Here is a 17,784-nt window from a genome sequence, read left to right as displayed (position 1 = left end):
CGAGGCTGGCCTGTCGCCTCTGGGGGGATGAGGGGCAACTCGGGGACAGCAGTATCCTTTCTACCAGGTTCCACTCTCTCCCAGGACAGCTCATGTCGAGATGACAGGGGCTGTGAGTCCAGATCTGCCTCTGATCCACTGTGTGACTTTGGCCAAATTGCCTTGCCTCTCTGGGACTCAGTTTCCCCATTTGTAAATTGAGGATGTTAATTTTTGTCTCTCAAGATGGTTGTGAAAATTAAACCATATGAAGTGTGTCACCATGCCCGTGCCAAGTCAGTGCCAATAAATGAACATGGAATGGAATTGATGGTGTGACTTTGGGCATTTCGTCTCTAAGGCTGCTCTGTGCCTGGGAAGGGGGTGACCGTCCCTGCCCGCCCACTACACAGGGATGATGTAGATACAACTGAAGGGCCAGATAAGCAAATGCTTTATGTGCTAATAGTCCTATCCTGGCTTTGTGTCATATCCTCTAGGATACCAAGCAGTTACTGAAATGATTTCAGAGCCCTTGGCATCCACTATACATGGGCAGGTGGAGGGGTGTGGACGCAGGGTTGTTCCTGATACCAAACACACACAGTAGAGACTTCTGGCGTTCTAGTGGTCCCATCCGGTGGGTCTTCCCCTCAACGTGTAATTTCCCGTGTTCATTGAACCCAGGCAGGCCCTTTCATGCATGTGTTTCTTATTCTGATTACACGCGCTGACATCACTGAAACGGTATGCCCGGGGTTAGTCTCACGACCACCAGGCTGGGAGCGCAGGAATTTTGGTGCCAGAAAAATTGGATAATGTGGGACAGTCTGACTTTGCTCTCCAACTTCCAAATCCTCCTGGGACCCTTCTGAGCTGGCCCAAGGCTGTGGTCCCCGTCACTCACGCACAGGGAGGACGGGGCTGTAGTCCTGCTCACCACGCACCTAGCCCTTCACCTGCCCTTGCTGATTAACCAGGAAGCAGCCAGGACGTGATGGCTGGGGTCTGAGCACCTGCCTGCCTGCAGAACCCGTCCAAGACCCTTGGGTGCTGCCTCGCACGAGCCCCCTGCCAGTCCAGCGACAACCCTGGGAGCAGGGAGGGAGGATGCCGGGTAAGGAGGCAAAGCAACCTGGACTTGAGACCTGGCTTTGCCCCGCTGGGATCCGTGAGCGTGGGCGCTGATTTCTCCTCTCCGTCACAGCGTCCCGATCTGGAAACCGGTTGCTGCAGGATTCACGCCAAGCACTTCGAGCAGACCGGGTGTCCCCCGGCGTGACGTGGTTGCGTGCATTTACTGCTGCGCATTTCTCTCTACACTCAAGGTGCCCAGAGCAATGCCTGGTACAGCTGCGCTTGCGCTGGCATTTGTCAAGTCTCTTCTGAGCGCCAGTTCTAGGCTCTGCCAGGGACCACCTGGTGGAGAAGAAGCTGCCTGTTCTTCAGGAAGCTTCAGACCAATAGGGAGCAGGAAGATGACCAGTGCTGACACCTCTGACTGTGCAACAAAACAGACTCAGAGCCAGAACCTCACACTGAGAGAGGGTGGTGCTGGGTGCCGGGTGGGAAGGAGACAAGTAGCTCACACCTGTCAGAGAGAGGATTTCGCGGAGGAGGGACCCTCGGGGCCTCTAGGATGGAAGGGAATTCTCCAGATGGAGGTAGTGGAAGGACTGCGGATGCAGCAAAACGCCTGTCCTTTGTGTCTCTCTGCCCAGGCTCATGTTCCATCTCTGTCTGGAATGTTGCAGGATCCTCCCTCATCCTCCAAGGCTCAGTCCAGGCAGAGCACCCTCTGACCCCCATCCCAGGCAGCCTTGCAGGTGCTGGTTTACCCCAGAAGCCCCTCCACCGTAACACTCACCACCCTGAATTGCTCTGGTCTCCTCTGCCTTCCCACAGATGAGTGTTCTTCATGCTAGATGCCAGGGACAGACCTCAAAGCCTGGTGAGGACCCCACCCAGGCGGGAGATGGGGGCCAAAAGGCTCAGAGATGGGAAAGTGAGGCGGGTTATTAGGTGATGGGGCCAGGTCATGGTGGACAGTATGAAGCGTGGTTGTATGTATGTCAGGAGTTCATTTGTAGTGGGAGGCGTGGCAGGAAGTGTTTTAGGGCCAGACTGTGGAGGCCTTGCAATTCAAGCTCAGGAGGTTGGGCTTTTCTCCCAGAAGCAACTCAATCGACTTAGCTTTCTTTATAAATACCCATCTGCCATGCTCCTCCGACTGCCCCGCCAAGACCAAGGTTACTGGCTCCAGTGTCTCAGGGTTTTCTTCCACCTCTTCCTCCCTCCCTCCTTCCTTTCCTTCTTTCCATCCTTCCTCCATTTCTTCCTCACTTCCTTCCACCAATATTTATTGAAGTTGCTAGGTAAGGACTATCAGTGTGCAGATTAACCAGATGAAAACCTTATCCTCAAGAAGCTCGCGATCTAAAGCAGAAAATGATGTAAAAACAAGTAATATAGTGTGCTATATTTAAGATAGAAGGGGAGTCTGCGGGAGCACGGAGGAAAGGAGGGAGGGAGAGAGGAGCCCTGGCACGCGCCGGGTTTCTGCCTTAGATGACGGGGAAATGGCAGAGCCAGACCCTGGGGCCGGCCTAGGAGCAGGAATGGATCTTTCCCCTTGACCCCACTCCAGCCCCGTTTCACAGTCTTTTGGGGCCAGAATGACCTGGGCGTTCCAGCAAGGCTACATCTCTGACCCTGCCTCATCCTTGGGGACCTGGTTATTGGACTGTTTGGTCAGATTTGCTTGGGACCCCTTGGCCCTCAGGGGCTGTATATCCCAGATGGCTGCACTTCCCTAGACAGCTGGCGATCGCACCCCTCCACGCGCCAGGCTGCTGTTGGCCACCAGGGTCACACGTCCTGCTTCTCCAGCCAGATCCTGGCAATGAGAGGCAGAGGGCTGCCCAGTGATTTTGGAGTCAGATAGGCTGGGGCGCTCTTCCTCAGCCTGGCCTGGGGCAATCAAGGAAGACTTCCCGGAGGAGGTGCTATTGAAGCTCAGACCCAGGGAGTGCGTGAGACTTCTCAGCAGGGAAGGAAGGAGAAACAAAGGAGGCTTAGGTAAAGGAAATCAGTTTCATTGTATGGAAAGTGGAGAGAACTTTGCTGCTTTTTCTACTCCTGAGTTTTCAGGGAGGGATACTGAGAAAACTAGGAAGCAAGAGGCCGTTACAGCAGAGTCATTCTCGGTTCTAAGGAAGTCACCAGCAAAACTGGGTCTACAGGAGCTCAGAGGCCAAGAGATCCCATGGCTGGAGCAGTCAAGGAAGGCTTCCTGGAAGAAGAAAGGCCAGGCAGAAGAGAAAAGACAGCCTAGGCACTGGAGAGTAGCGGGGAGAGGGCCCAAACCTTCCAAGGGGTGGGTGAGCCATGGCCCTGGGAAGGGCAGTCTTGAGGGCCAGTAAGGGGTCTGTTTGCCCAGGGACCCAGGGTCAGCCTCTCCCCATCCCCTGCTTTGTGTTTCCAGCTCTGTGGTTTCCTAATTTATTTGGCTTGAAATTTGTGTCAAACTTTTTTTCCAGGTGTAATTGAAACCTAACCTCTAAATGCTTGTTCATTCCTGAGGGAAATTAAAGGTGATTTCAAGCAGGAAGATCACAGATCTCAAAAAAGGGGCCTGGGGGTGGGAGGGGGTGGGGCGGGGGGGGCATTTCTGCCAGAACGCTCAGCTGCTGGAGCCCCTTTGGGTTAGATTTGCTGCACTGATTGCACTTTCCGGAGGGAGAGCCTGCCTGGGAGAGCTGGGGTGACGTCTGCCCTCTGGGGTAAGGAGGTCTGCCAACTACAGGGCCCCTCACCCAGGAGAGAGCCTAGGTGGAGTCAGGCAGTGAGAAATCACCCAGCTCAAGCTCACCTCCTCAGAAAGTTTCCCAGCCTGTCCTGAAGGGTAGATGACAGAGGAGTCTCAGGAAAAAGTGCCTCTGGTCTCCTCGCCCAAGAGTTGTGTGACCTCAGACAAGTCACTCAGCCTCTCTGAACCTCTCTGCATCTCAGTTCCCTCATCTGCACAAAGGGAATGGAAATTATACCCAAGAGTTGCAGCGAGGATTCAGTTAAATGAGACGGTGCCTGTGGAAGCCCTGGGGTCTAGATCATCCTGGTGGAATCTAAGTTGGCATCCCAGCAGGTGAGGGAAATGGCATTTGGTTAAAAATAGGGACTCAAGCAAGACACACATTCTCCTTGAGGAGTAAGGGCCGGCTTCACAGGTGCTTTAGAAACAACAGCTAGTTTTTCTTCACTTTCCTGCCCATCAGAAAATATTTTTAAAGGCTGCAACCTCTTCTGTGCTAACCACACTCCATGCATTTGAGCATTTAATACTCACAACAGAAAGCAGGAAGTGGTTATTCGTGCTCCCATTTTATAGATGGGAAAGCCAAATCAGAAAAGCTGTGTGATCGGCCCAAGGGCAGGGGTCTGGGGTGTGGTGGGGCCTCGGTAAGTCCTGCCAGCCCCCTTCATACTCAACTCAGAGTCCTTCTTCCTGGTTGGCGTGCTGGAGACATGCATTCCTGGTCCTCTGGCTCTGCATGGCTCTGTGCAGGTGGCAGTGTGCTCGGCACCGTAAAAAGGGATGATCCGGACCAAACTCCCCACAGAAGACGTGGTTCTAACTCACCCACCTGGATTTGCTCCTCTCAGGTGGTCTTGGATGGCAAGCTGCTTCCCCCCACTGAGCCCCAGGACCCTCCACAAGGACCACCCAAAGGGCAGGTGGTCTCACACTCTGGTCCCCCAGCCCTCAGAACCAAAGGGCCATCTGTGGTTTAGGCGTTTGTTCTGAGTCTCTAAGGCAGAAGTCCGGGAGGTGCAGAAAAGAAGGTTCCAGCTTGTCACGAAGGAGGCTTGGCAGGGCTTGGGGACATGGGTACAAGATCAGTCTCCTCAGAAGGAAGCGAGCTCTCTGCTCCCAGAGGTGTGCAAGAAGAAACCGGACGGTCCCTTGGCAGGAACGCCACAGAGGGGGCTTGGGATCCCACTGGGACGCCCTGGTGGCTGCCCCCACCTGGGGCAGCGTCAGATGTGTTCCCATACTCGCTCCTGGCCTGAAGCCCACATCAGACTGTGCTCCCAGGCCTTTTTCTGTTTGTCACTGGTTATTTCTGTTAACTCCCACCGGGCCACTCTCCCACTGAGACCCAAGGTCTGCTCTCAGCGCAGCAGTGGCCAGGACCCCGGGGCTGCTGGTCTCACCCGGCTGGTCCCCGCTGGCTGCAGCGGCCTGGATCCCATCAGCAGGATGTACCAGCTCCCCACCTCAGTGCTTCTGCTCTAAGGGAAAGCCTCACCCATCACGGGCAGGGCAACCAGAGATGGGATCTGGAAACAGAATCCAGGAGTCCTCACTCCTAAACCCGGAATGTTCTGCTTAATCCCACTGGTGTGGGAAAGCCTCGGCCTCGCCGGAGGGGATGGGCTTCTTCAGCTCTGACCTGGGCTCTCAGTCAATCAATCACTCCTCGGCCCTGGTTCCCAGGATCCCTGCCGCTCCTCTCTGGTGCTTCTGACGATGCCCAGGACAGAACCAAGACTCCAGTTGGCCCTGGACCACACGCCGCCAGAATCCCTGGGGGAGCTGTATCCACACATCATGACGAGGCACTGGGCCACGGGCCAGATGTGCGTGCACACCTTCGCCATGGGATGTATAACCCTTCACTGAACGTCGTCTATGCCAGGCCCGGGTACTGGGCACCCAGGGTAGAGAGGAAAGTATCCTGTGTTCCTGACCTCACCTTGTTCCCACCTGGACAGGTATGAAGGAAACAGAAACAGATCATTTGCTCACACAGGGAGAGGGGTCAGCAAACTTTTTCCATAAAGGAACAGACAGTAAATATTTTAGCTTTACTGATGCAGCCTCTGAAGGAGGTCCTCAGTTCTGCCATTGTAGCGTGGAAACAGCCATAGGTAACAGGTAAGCAAATGAGTGGCTGTGTCCCAATGAAACTTTATTTACAATAACAGGTGGTGGGCCAGATTTGGCCCTCAGGCAATAGTTTGCTGACCCTGATCTAGGATGCAGGTTGTCTAATATGTGATACAGGAATACAATGGAGGGGGATTAATTACCACTGGGGTGGTAAGGAGGTGCTGGAAAACCTCTGGGGCAGGGACAGCAGGATGTTCCATAGACAGAAACTGGGAGAAGAGAGAGAGAGAGGAAGGAACTCCAGGCCCAGAAAATAGCTTTAGAAAAAGACCGTCATTGTGAACTCACAGGTGTGTTGCGAGCTCCTGGAATAATCTAGCTAGCGTGGGGCTGCGGTGTGGCAGGAGAGAAGTGCAAAGCGAGGCTGGCAACGCAGGCACCTCAGACTATGAAGACCTTGGAGGCCAGGATCAGAGATTGGAGTTTATTTGCCAGGCAACAGGGAGCTGCCATGGATTCGCAGGAAGTTGTCTGTGGAGAGGTGTTGATTTCCTGATCGCAGCTACGGTTTTGAGCGCCTGAACGTAGCTGGTGACACATTCACCCAACAATTCCTTTTCTGCACACAGTGTGGTGGAGGCACAAAGCCTTGGCGGCGGGGGGCTGAGTCCTGCCACCTTCCAGCTTGGTGGAGCAAGTCTCTGCCCTCTCTGGGCCTCTGTGATGCAATGTCCCCACCTGTGCACTGGCCTGAGAATTGCAGGGGGCGAGGGAGTGTGCAGTGGGTCCTACAAACCACACACACTCTTGCTATCCATGCATGTTGAACATTTCCCCTATATTTTTTTACTGAGCACCAAACACTCTACTAGGCTCTGTACACACATGATCTCATTTAAACCTTAAAACAACCCAGTTGGTTATTATCCACATTTTATAGACAAAGAGACTGATAGAGGAAACATGCTGATTTAGTAAGCACCTACTGTATGCAAGCTTCTCTGTCCTAGACAGGGAGGCAGTGTGGTCCTGGGGAAAGCCCCTGTTTTTCAGCCACACGGACCTTGGTTCTTATCTCGGCTCCCCATTTACTATTTGGGTTGGAGAAAACCTCAGCTCTCTGAGGCTGTGTTTCCACCTTTGTCAAATGGGAATATTGTACCTGCCTGGCAGAATTTCCTTGAGAATTAGAGAATCAGAGTTGGTGCATGGGAAGGGCCTGGTACAGTGCCCAGCATGTAGTAGGTGCTCAGTAAATGGACACTGGATAGAGAAATGCACAGCAACCTCGATCACGGGTTCTACTCTAAGAACTTTGCAAACCTCTCATGCTTCCCTCCTATAAGTCTCTGTTCCGGAAGAGATCTTTGGCTGACCCTGGGCCCAGGGCAGAAGGTCTCCCTTCCATGTGGTTACAATTGGCCCTTTGAGGGGCCGTCACCCGAGGGGACAGAGCCGGCTACCCCCCTTCTCCACATCAAGCGGTCCGATTCGAGCCAGCCACCAGAGTGAGGCATCTGGGGGCAGAGGCCGGGCAGTGATGGATAACCTCATCCAGGGACGCACACACAGGGCAAATTTAGGGCCTCCTGCCTGGGAGGCGGCCTCCTCGGGGCACGGGGGCCACTGACCCGGAAACAAATTAAAGGCACATCTGTTGGGAGGCCATTTCCAGCAGTGGCTCCAAGCAGCCGCCTGCATTCCTGGAACAAGGGGGCTGTGTGTGTGGTGAGCCAGCGCATACTCTCCATGCCGCGGAGACACGGGGGCCACAGCCTCTGGCCAGGAAGGAGCAGCCATGGGGGATGTGAGGCCTGAACAGAAGGAAGGGCCATTTCTGGGCCGAGCCAGTCTCAGTCAAAGAGGGAGTTGTTTCTCAGGGTCTTGGGTGACTAAGGACACAAGATATCAGGATATTGGATATTGAGAATTTTCCAGCACTCGAGTCAGCAGGTCAGCTCTCTGCACTTGGTAGAACCTGAGGATGCGCCCTGTTATCCAATTCCCTACTGACAATCAGACCCCCTTTTATGATCACATCTGGACCATCTTGGCTTATGTATCACAGGGGCTGGGAATTCATTGCCCTCCACACTGCGCCGTAGAGCACCTTGACGTGCTTGCTTGTGGATAATCAGATAACATTTTGTCTCTGGGGCCTCCATTCGGTGGCCTCAGTGTGCCTCCAGAGTGAGGTAAGTGCTCAGTGAGTATTCCATGGATGGGTGGATGGACGGATGGATGGGTGGATGGGTGGATGGATGAAGGGATGAAAGGTGGACGGATGGATGGATGGATGGATGAAGGGATGAAAGGTGGACGGATGGATGGATGGATGGATGGATGAAGGGATGAAAGGTGGACGGATGGATGGATGGATGGATGCCAGAGGTTACAGCGAATGAACAGTCTGTGAAAGACACAGAGAATAAAAGGGAGAAGATAAAAAGACACCTACGGCACAGACGCTGCCTTCAAGTCTTAGCATTTTCTCCACATGAAAAGCAATCTCACCGAGCTTCCTTATGCCTAAATCGCCCCTGCTCATTCAAATACCACTTCCGCTGTGGAGCCTTCCGTAACTGACCTCCTCCCCACTCCCCCCACCCCCTGGTAGAAAGGAAATGACAGACACAATCCGAAAAAGAGGGTAAATAAATTCTGGTCCCTTGAGCCAGACCCCTGCATTTGGGAAAAACAGAACAGCCAGCAGGACTTTTTCCAAAAAGAATTACATGGCAAATATTGTTTGATGTTGTTGTCTGCCTGTGGGCTTCCACACCTAGCTTGTGTGAAAGTCTCCACCGGTGATGCTCGTTGACCCTTTAGTTGAACAAATATATTCTCCAAGCCCTTGCTCACTCTGGGCCAGGCTTTATGTGAAGAGCTGGGGAATCTGCATAAATCATCAAAGTCCTGCCCCCCAGGGGCTCACTGGAGGAAGCAAATAAACCCACAGTAGGATGGCAGCAACACTGTGCAGGAGTAAAGGATGGAGCTTTGAAGTCGGACTGTCTGGATTCAAATCCTGGCTTCACCACTGCCTAGCTGTGTAACCTTGGGAAAGTCACTTGACCTATCTGTGCCTCATTTTCATCATCTGTAAAATGGGGGTAATAGTAGATTAGAAAGCACTTAGAACAGTATCTGCACATAAGAAGTTCTATTTAAGGGTTAAATAAAATAGCAGAGGAGAGTTCCTGGTGCTGCCTGTCCTGAGCAGATTGATGTCAAGCAGCTTCAGGGACAAAGCCCTGTGAAGGTGGTGGCATCCCATTCGGACCTTACTTACTCACTCAGCCATTCCTTAAATTTGCGGCCACTTGCTGTGTGCTAGGCCCTGTGTTAGGTCCATGGTAAACCCGGTGGTCGATCGTCCCCCAGTAGGCAGACGTGATCCCTATGCTCACTTCACACAGAAGGAAACCATTCAGCAAGGCTAAGTAACTTGCCCAAAGTCACACAGCAGGTCAACGGCAGAGCCGGGCTGCAAACCCAGGCAGTCTGGCCTTTGGCTTTGCCATTTTGCCGCAGGTGACCTAAAACAGGTTCCCAAACATTTCTGGGCCGTGGTTCGTGCCAGGCGGACAATGGTGGTACCTCCTCCTGGGTCTGACCACGATGCTCTGGGACCTCGGAGCACGGCGGCCCCTCAGCGGGAGTCCCCTCCACAGGAATGGTGCCCAGCTCGGAGCCCATGTGCCTTTCACTGTGCCGGTGGTGGGTCGGGGGCTTCTGTTCTTTGTGGACAGCATGTGGTTTGAGTTTGAAAGTTTCCTTCCTCAAAGTCTCACGAACCTCTGAAAGTGATTAAGCAGAAGACAGAAAGCTTAAGCCAACGCCTTTCTATCGGAAGAAATAATATCAAGCCTAACGTCCCCAGATCCGTTTCCCACTAGCTCCCGCGATCTCTCCCGAGAAGGGGCTCGTTTCCTGATGTGATGGAAATTCCACCCCAAGTCCCCAAACGCCCAGGTGAGACAAGGACTGGCTGGCAGTCCCCCCAACCCCGGCCCCCTCACTGTTTGAAGGGACCCAGGCTGGGACAAGCCAACCGCTCTCTGCCGGGTGTCCTCAGGGACTGAGGCTCCCTCGTGCCTCTGCTCTGCTCAAGCTTTTTCTGCTCGGAATGCCCTTCTGGCTTCCCTGCGAGGAACATTCCCGCTCTTCCCCTAAGGTCTCTGAGAGGCCATCCTGCCTTCTGTGCATCCTCTTAGCCGCTTAGGGTTCCTTCTCCCTCTATTGACATAGAGATACTATATCTGGAATCCTAAATGAAAAGTGTCATGCCAGCAGACAGGGATTGATGAGGGAAGCCACTGCTTATGCCAGAAAGCAGGTTCAGCACACCAGCCCAGGAGGGAGGCCCTGCTTAGGCCGCCAGCTGTCAGGGGGTGAGGCCTCTGCTCCCTCACCCCCATGCAGCGATGCCTGTCTGAGCTGTGGGCGCTTTGCTCATCACAGGGCAGTGACTGTAGGAAAGTGTAGACGAAGCAAACATCACCTTGACAACTTGTAGTGACACAGAAAGGGGGGGGGACTTTTCCCCCGACACTTCCCAAATCACGCTGTGCGATCTGAGGTCTCCCTCTCAAACGCTTCCTTCCTCAGGAGGTTCCTCTGGGCCTCCACAGCCTCTGTTCCCGAAGGCCTGCATTCCTGCTCTGGCGTGCATGCAGACTTCACCAGTCCATCTTCCTACAAAGCTGGGAAGCACTTCCCAGGTTCCTTGAGGGACGGGACTCAGAGAGTGTTGCTTCCTTCACTTTGCCTTAGAATCTTAGAGTATGACCAAATAGGAACCTTCTGGATCACAGAACCATCCCTTCATTTTGCAGAAAAAGCCCAGAAAAGTCAGGGGACCTGCCCATCACCACACGGTGAATCAGTCCCGGTCCTTAGACCCCAGAGAACTTGACTGAGGGCTATTCTCTGTCTACTCAGCCTGTTAGCTGTCGGGCAAAAAAAGCTGCAAACATGTTGGAATTGGACGTGGGAGGCAGTGCTGAAGAGCGGATGTTTGTTGTGTCTTGTGTGTTACGTGCATGTGTTGTGTGTCACGTGTTGTGTGCATTGCATCTCTGTGTGGTGTATCAGGTGCGTTGTGTGCATGTGTCGTACGTTGCATGCGTGTGCTCTGTGTGTGTGTGTGCGTGTGCATTCACACTTATTACTGAAGAGGTTAAGGGTGTGTTGGGGGATTCCATCCAGATCAACAAAGGTCTTGGGACACACAGACAAGTGTCTGTCCATGAATTTTTCTGAACATGAGAACATGCTTTCCTAAGCAGGGACACCAGAACCCCATCTAGGAAGCATATTCACAGACAGATGAGCACCCTTCTGTGTGACAAGAACAAAACAAGGGATGGCGCACACGGTCAGTGGTTACACACAGAAGGGAAGATGGTTTCCAGCCTGGCGGGGCTGGAGGAGGCTGGTAGTCAGTGTTCCTAGAGAACATGGCATTTGAGCTGAGCCTTCAAGGGTTATATCAGGGTTCTCAGAGAAACAGACCAGATAGAAGTTTTCCATATAAATACAAATTTACATTTGTTACATTTATTATAAGAATTAGTTCATGCCGTTATGAAGGCCTCAAAGTCCCACAGTCTGCCATCTGCAAAAAGCTGGAGAACGAAGAAAGTTGGTCGTGTAATTCAACCTAAAAACCCGCCAAAAACCCAGTAACTGGAAGCAGGAGGTCCGGGTCTAAACGTCCGAGGGCAGGACAAGGTGGGTGTCCCAGACGGCACGTCACCCATCTTCCGCCTTTTCGTTCTATTCGGGTCCTCAACAAATTGGGTGACGCCCACCCACATTGGTGAAGGTGATCTGCTTTACTCCGTCTATTGATTCAAATGCTCATCTCTTCCAGAAACTTCCTCACAGACACACCCAGAAACAACGTTCCACCAGCCCTCTGAGCATCCCTTAGCCCAGTCGAGCTGACACATGAAATTAACCGTCACAAGGAGGAAAGGGAGATTTCCGGGCAGCTGAACCTGGGGAATGATGGCTGCTGCACACTGAGAGGGCGACGGGAGAGTGCGCCTTATTCAAGCCAGTCTGAGTGAGGACCCGCACGCGGGAGGCAGATGAAGAACGCGGCTGGAGGGAGGAACAGAACACACCCAAAGGCCCGTGCATGCAGGGAGGAGAGGGTGACTGATCCTGCTGGGGCTGGGGAGCCGCCGGAGGCATTTCGTAGGGGAGCGATGAGAGGACACTCGTGCACAGAGGGGGCCAGAGCAGAGGCTGCACTGAATGGGAGCATCCTGACGGGGACACAGCACATGCTGGAAAAGGGGCATCTCTGACACCCCTAGGTTTCCACACTGAAAGCCAAACGGGAGGTCCTGACTGGCAGGCTCCGGGACTCTCAGAAGACCGGGGGCTCGACAGGCTGTGGAAACCAGGAAGAGCTTCCTGGAGGAGGTGTCTTAGGGGCTGACCTTGGAGTAGGTCTGTTCATCAGGACAAAAAGCTCCGCTGGTCATGAGGGGAGACAAGGGGACTTAACTCATGGAAGCAAGATCTGAAGCGCAGAAGCTCTGTCCTAGGGTCAAGGGCAGCCCTGTGGGTCTGTGCGGAGGCTCCCTGATTGCAAGGAGGCTGTGAACAAGCCGCGAAGTGTCCGGGAGGCCGGCAGCCCTGTGCTGGAAGCAGCAGCACCGTCCTGCTCTGACACACAGCACCATGTCCCCCGTGGGCCCTCCTATGTTAGTCCTCAAATCTGCTAACAGCAGGGCCTGGGAAGAAAAGAAGTTTTCCTGCCACTAAACTTAAACGTACCTGGATATCTTATACTCCAACCATTGACCTGGTCCTCAAATGTCCTTTATCATATCTATACTTAATCAGCTCACGCGCTCCCAGCTCCAGGCGCGGGGACCTCACTAGCTCTCAAAACAAACTTTTCCAGTGTTTAAATACATATATGCACTCCTATATATAGAACAGATAACTAAGAAGACCTACTGAATAGCATAGGGAACTCTATTCAATACTCTGTAATGACCTGTATGGGAATAGAATCTGAAAAAGAGTGGAGATATGTGTATGTATAGCTGACTCACTTTGCTATACAGCAGAAACTAACACAGCATTGTAAATCAACTGTACTCCAATAAAAACATTTTATTTTTAATTCAAGTGTATTTCTAATATTGGTTAAAATCTTGTAACAACACCTATTCATTCTGGAGTGGGGATAGGACCGCCATAATCTTCAGGGCAGAGGTGATTCTTTGAAATGCCACTAAACACAAAGTTAACCCTCAAAGAACATCTAGAGATGGTGAGAGCTACTTTCGAGTCAAGGATCACAGACTAAGAGTGAGGAAACGTGGAGTCTGGTCCCACCTTTTTTCTTACTGGCCTGTACCTGTGACTTTATCTCTCCAAGGCTTACTTTGCTTATCTGAAAAAATAAGGTTAATTCGTGCCCCTTTCCCAGGGCTGTTAGGATAAGCAAATAAACTCTTGGGTGTGAAAGTACTTTGAAAAGTAAGAAGTACTCTTTCAGTGCAAGGTGTTATCGTTAATAATGATGATGATGATCATGAATTTTGGTGGTAGTGAGAATAATAATATTCATCCACTAGAAAGTTTCTCTCCTGGGAGTGTCGTAGGGCACAAAGCCAAGGTAAACATCCGATCTGCTGACACAGGCAATAGAAGATATAGCTCAGCCCTGGGGAGGTTTTTCAGGCATCTGCTCTCTAAAGGAACAGACCCCCCCCCGGAGGAGTGAGCTCCCCGTCACTGGCAGCATCCAAGCCGCCTCTGAGGAGCCCCTTGTCTCTGATGACAGAGAGGGGACTGCTGTTCCAGGGGGAGGAGGTTAGCTGGGTGGAGTATGAAGCAGAGATTTCTCAGAACACTCTGGCTCAGAGGGGGTGACTCCAACTGTTACCCATTGCTTCGGTTCCTATTTTCTACCAGCTCTGCCCTTAGCAGCAATGGCAGTGCTGTTGTCAAATCCGATCCTTGGTTCCTGCAGACTCCCTGCCCCCACTTCTCACCCCCTCCTCTCTCACAAGCCGTGAAGGTAGGGGTCCTGGGCTGTCTGCATTTCTCCATCAGGAGCTCAGAAAGCCCCCCAGGCCAGCTGGAGCACCAGGGTGGTCAGGGACGCCCCCCCAGGGGGGCAGGGTAGGGGGGATGGAAAAGAAGCCGGGACGACCTTCCTCTGCGGTTATCTCTCCCATCTGTAAACAGCGCCCGGCCCTCCCCAGGCAGCCTCAGCCTCACACTCGGGGTGACAGCGTGTTTGGACGTTCCGGGACCCTCATCCAGCCGCCTTTGTTCTCCGGGCTTAATGAAGGGACTGCTAAAACCCCACTTGCCAGATAAGATGACAGGACCGTCTTTTAGGGTTATGGATGGTACACAGAGGTGACAGGATGAATTCCTGCGTGCAGAGGGGTCTGAGTGCACTGCCTTTTGTCCAGCGGTGGACTCGTCTTAACTGGTACAAGCTTGGTCCTTCAGCTTCCAAAACAAACATTTCTGACTCATGCCAAAAGATTAGAGAAAGACAGTGGGACACAGGCATTTGGCGGGGAGCAAAGGACATCTCCCCCTCACCCCCGAGCCAAAGCCCAAGCACGCCAAGGAGGGACGGTTCCACCTTCTGCTCCCGTCCAGACTGGCTCCCTTCCGATTTCCTTCATATTCATGACGACAGCCATGTCTCGTTCACTGCATCCTGGTTTACAAAGTGCTTTTACGTCACTCCACTTGCTCATCACAGCTCCTTGAGAGTCAGGTTGTGGAGGGGGCCCCTGGATGACGTTATCTGCTTCGTTACTTATTAGCTCTTTGAACTTGGGCGAAATCACTTACCTTCCCAAAGATGGAGATCGTAGCCTGGCTGCGGTGGGACCACCGTTAGTTAGCATAGTGGGAGAACCTGTAAACTGCTACCTTCCACGCGAGCTGTCATTCATTTCACTGTGGGATGGGAGCTCTGGAGGGAGAGATGTTCACTTCATCCCAGCACCTGAAAACCCCACGGAGCGCACTAGGTACATACCGCATTTTTGTTAACTGCATACACAACTGGTGCACGGCTTTGAGGGCTCCCGGGGCTCTGCCAGAGCGGTCCTAGGGGAACCTATGTTTCCATGTACAGAAGCAGGCTCTTGTCCTGAGCTGGAGCGGTCTGCCCTCCACAGCCTCCCCTGGGGGGCATCTCTGGCTGTGGACAGAAGGTCTACTCTGGCAGCTCCTCCCTGGGCCCTGCTCCCACTGGGGGTCAGGGGAGCTGCCCCCTCCAGCCACTGGGCGCTGTGCCCACTCTCAGCCTCCACCTCCTGGGCAGACCAGGCCCCACCGGGAGGGCCCAAACGTGCACCAGCTCAAGAAACACTCCACCTCCCCCCTTCCACACACACGCACACGCACACACACACACACGCACGCCCACACACGCGCACATGCACACGCACGCACATGCACACACACGCGCGCACACGTGCATGCACACGCGCGCACACGCACACACGCTGTGCTCCTGAGCGTTCTACTGTGGTTGACCTGGAGACCAGGGCCTGATTACTTGGACCCGCCCAGTCTCCTGGACTTGAGTAGCTCCGGGTACCACTCAGGGCTCTTCTCACTATGAGTTGTCCAGAACTCGCGGTGGGGGCAGCCCCTTTTCTTCAACGTCTTTCTCCAGCCCTTAAAGACCAAAGCGATAATAGGGGCCATGACAACATCAGTACCGGAGGTGATGGCCCGTGTCTGTTTTATTTTCTTCAGTGTTGAGTCATCTCTTTCTAGCACTTTTTATTTTGCCAGAATCTTGTTCTCTTGCAGGTGAGACCAGGAAACTGGGTAAATGACTGTCCCGAGGCACATGATCAGGTGGGGAATTGTGCTTCCATCACATTTTGATCTGCCTCGATTCGCCTATGGTTGTGCCTCTTCTGCCCCTACCAGGGGTGGAAGCCCCCGCAGGGGCTTAGCAGCTTTGCTGAGCCCTCCCACCTCGGGGGACAGAAGAGGGGCTGGCCGGGGGGCCTGTCAGCCCAGCGGCCCAATCACAGGCCCAAGGGCTGAGGCCAAGCAAGGCCTCTGGGGCAGAGTCTGTGGGGTAGGGGTCAGCCTGATGCATTATGTAACAGAAAATAGACTGTGACAGACAACAATAAACACTGGGCCTGGGAGAGCAACTTGCTTTCTGACAACTGCCCCGTTGGTGGAGAAATGCTTCTCCATCCACTTTCTTCCGCCCACTGACACATCCACGGGAAACTCCTACCCAGGGAAGTACCCATAGTTCCATTCTGCTCCTGGTCTCCACCCACTCTCACCATCTCTCTTCAGTTCTGTCGCAAGAGCCTCTGCCTCGGTCTCGCTGCCCCCACCACGATGATTAATCTTCCTAAGGCACACTGGGACGACAGCCACCCGTCTCCACAGCCCTCAGTGGCTCCACATGGGCCCAGAACAAGCGCTGATGGCTAGGCTGGCGATCCATGGCCTTCCTCATTTCCTAGGTCACTTCTCTTACCTCACCAGCCAATGTGATATTTTCTGAATGCACTTTCCACTTACGCTCTTCTCACTGGCTGATATGGCCCCAATCCACCCCAGTACTTCTTCATTTGTAAATCTCTCCCATTTTTCAGTTTCTAACTAAAAACTCCCCCGGCACTTAACCCCCCTCCATACACTTGATTATTTCTTCCTCCAAAGCATCTTCCTCACACCTTTGTTTTGTAGTTGGCTTTTATATGTTTGGCTTCCCATGTTGTTGTTAGCTGCCTGAGCAAAAGGATTGTGACTTTTGTGCCTCCGTCACTGCTCTGGAAGAGCTCAGATCAAGAGGAAAAGGCAGACATTTAAACAAACGCGTGCAGCAAAGCTTTAGAGGTGCGACAGCAGAAAGACGCATGGCATATTTGTTTAAACGTCTAGTTCATGGGAGCCGTTGGGCAAAGGCAAAGAGAAGGGTAATGCCTGGTATATACAAGGGACCACAGCAGTTAGTTGAGTACTGCTGGAATGTTCTTGGGGGAGAGGACCAGCCTTGTATGTTATGCTCACTCTTTTTTTAAAAAAAATTGATTTATTCATTATTTATTTTGGGCTGTGTTGGGTCTTCGTTGCTGCATGCGGGCTCTTCTCTAGTTGCGGCGAGCAGGGGCTACTCTTCGTTGCGGTGTGCAGGCTTCTCACTGCGGTGGCTTCTCCTGTTGTGGAGCATGGGCTCTAGGCTCATGAGCTTCAGCAGTTGTGGCACGCGGGCTTCAGTAGTTGTGGCTTGCGGGCTCTAGAGCACAGGCTCAGTAGTTGTGGCACATGGGCTTAGTTGCCCCGCGGCATCCTCCTGGACCAGGGCTTGAACCCGTGTTCCTTGCATTGGCAGGTGGATTCTCAACCGTTGCGCCACCAGGGAAGTCATTATGCTCACTCTTTGAAAGATTTTTTTTTCATTATAAATCGAAATTAATAAACTATCATAATATCAGTAAGTATCAGAAACCCTCACTGATCAGAGTTTGTCTCTACTAATCCAAGACATCCCAAGTAGCACCAAATCTAAAGAATAACAAGCAGCAAAAGAATAAGAAAAACCTGGAGAGTTCAGGCCATGCTCTACTTGGTCACTTTGCTGACCAGAGGGAAAGGGGCACAGACAGATGATGCTGTGCCCACGGCTCCAGAGGAACCAAGCAGACAGGAGAAGAGGCTGCAGAGAGGAGAGATGGAGAGAGGACAGAGGGCAGGATGGGGGAGGAAGGGTTGGGTGAAATTTATCAATAACTTCAAATAAAAGGAAATCAAGTTGACAGATTGATAACAGACAAGGTATAGTTTTTCTATTTTTGCATCATCCCCAAAGACACTTGACCATATAGGGAGAAAAATGTTTTTAAAATAGCAAATGATAATAAGAA

General features: G+C 52.7%; 1 pseudogene across 1 annotated transcript in view; it reads left to right on the top strand.

The window, feature by feature from the left end:
• Positions 1-17,784, top strand: part of LOC309969582 (reticulocalbin-1-like) — a 148,321-nt pseudogene that overhangs the window by 95,120 nt on the left and 35,417 nt on the right. The window lies entirely within an intron of this gene.

The sequence above is a fragment of the Leucopleurus acutus genome (assembly GCF_964270905.1).
Source record: "Leucopleurus acutus genome assembly, chromosome: 12".
Lineage (NCBI taxonomy): Eukaryota > Metazoa > Chordata > Mammalia > Artiodactyla > Delphinidae > Leucopleurus > Leucopleurus acutus.
The sequence above is the reverse complement of the archived record's forward strand: the minus strand, read 5'-3'. Positions and strand labels throughout refer to the sequence as shown.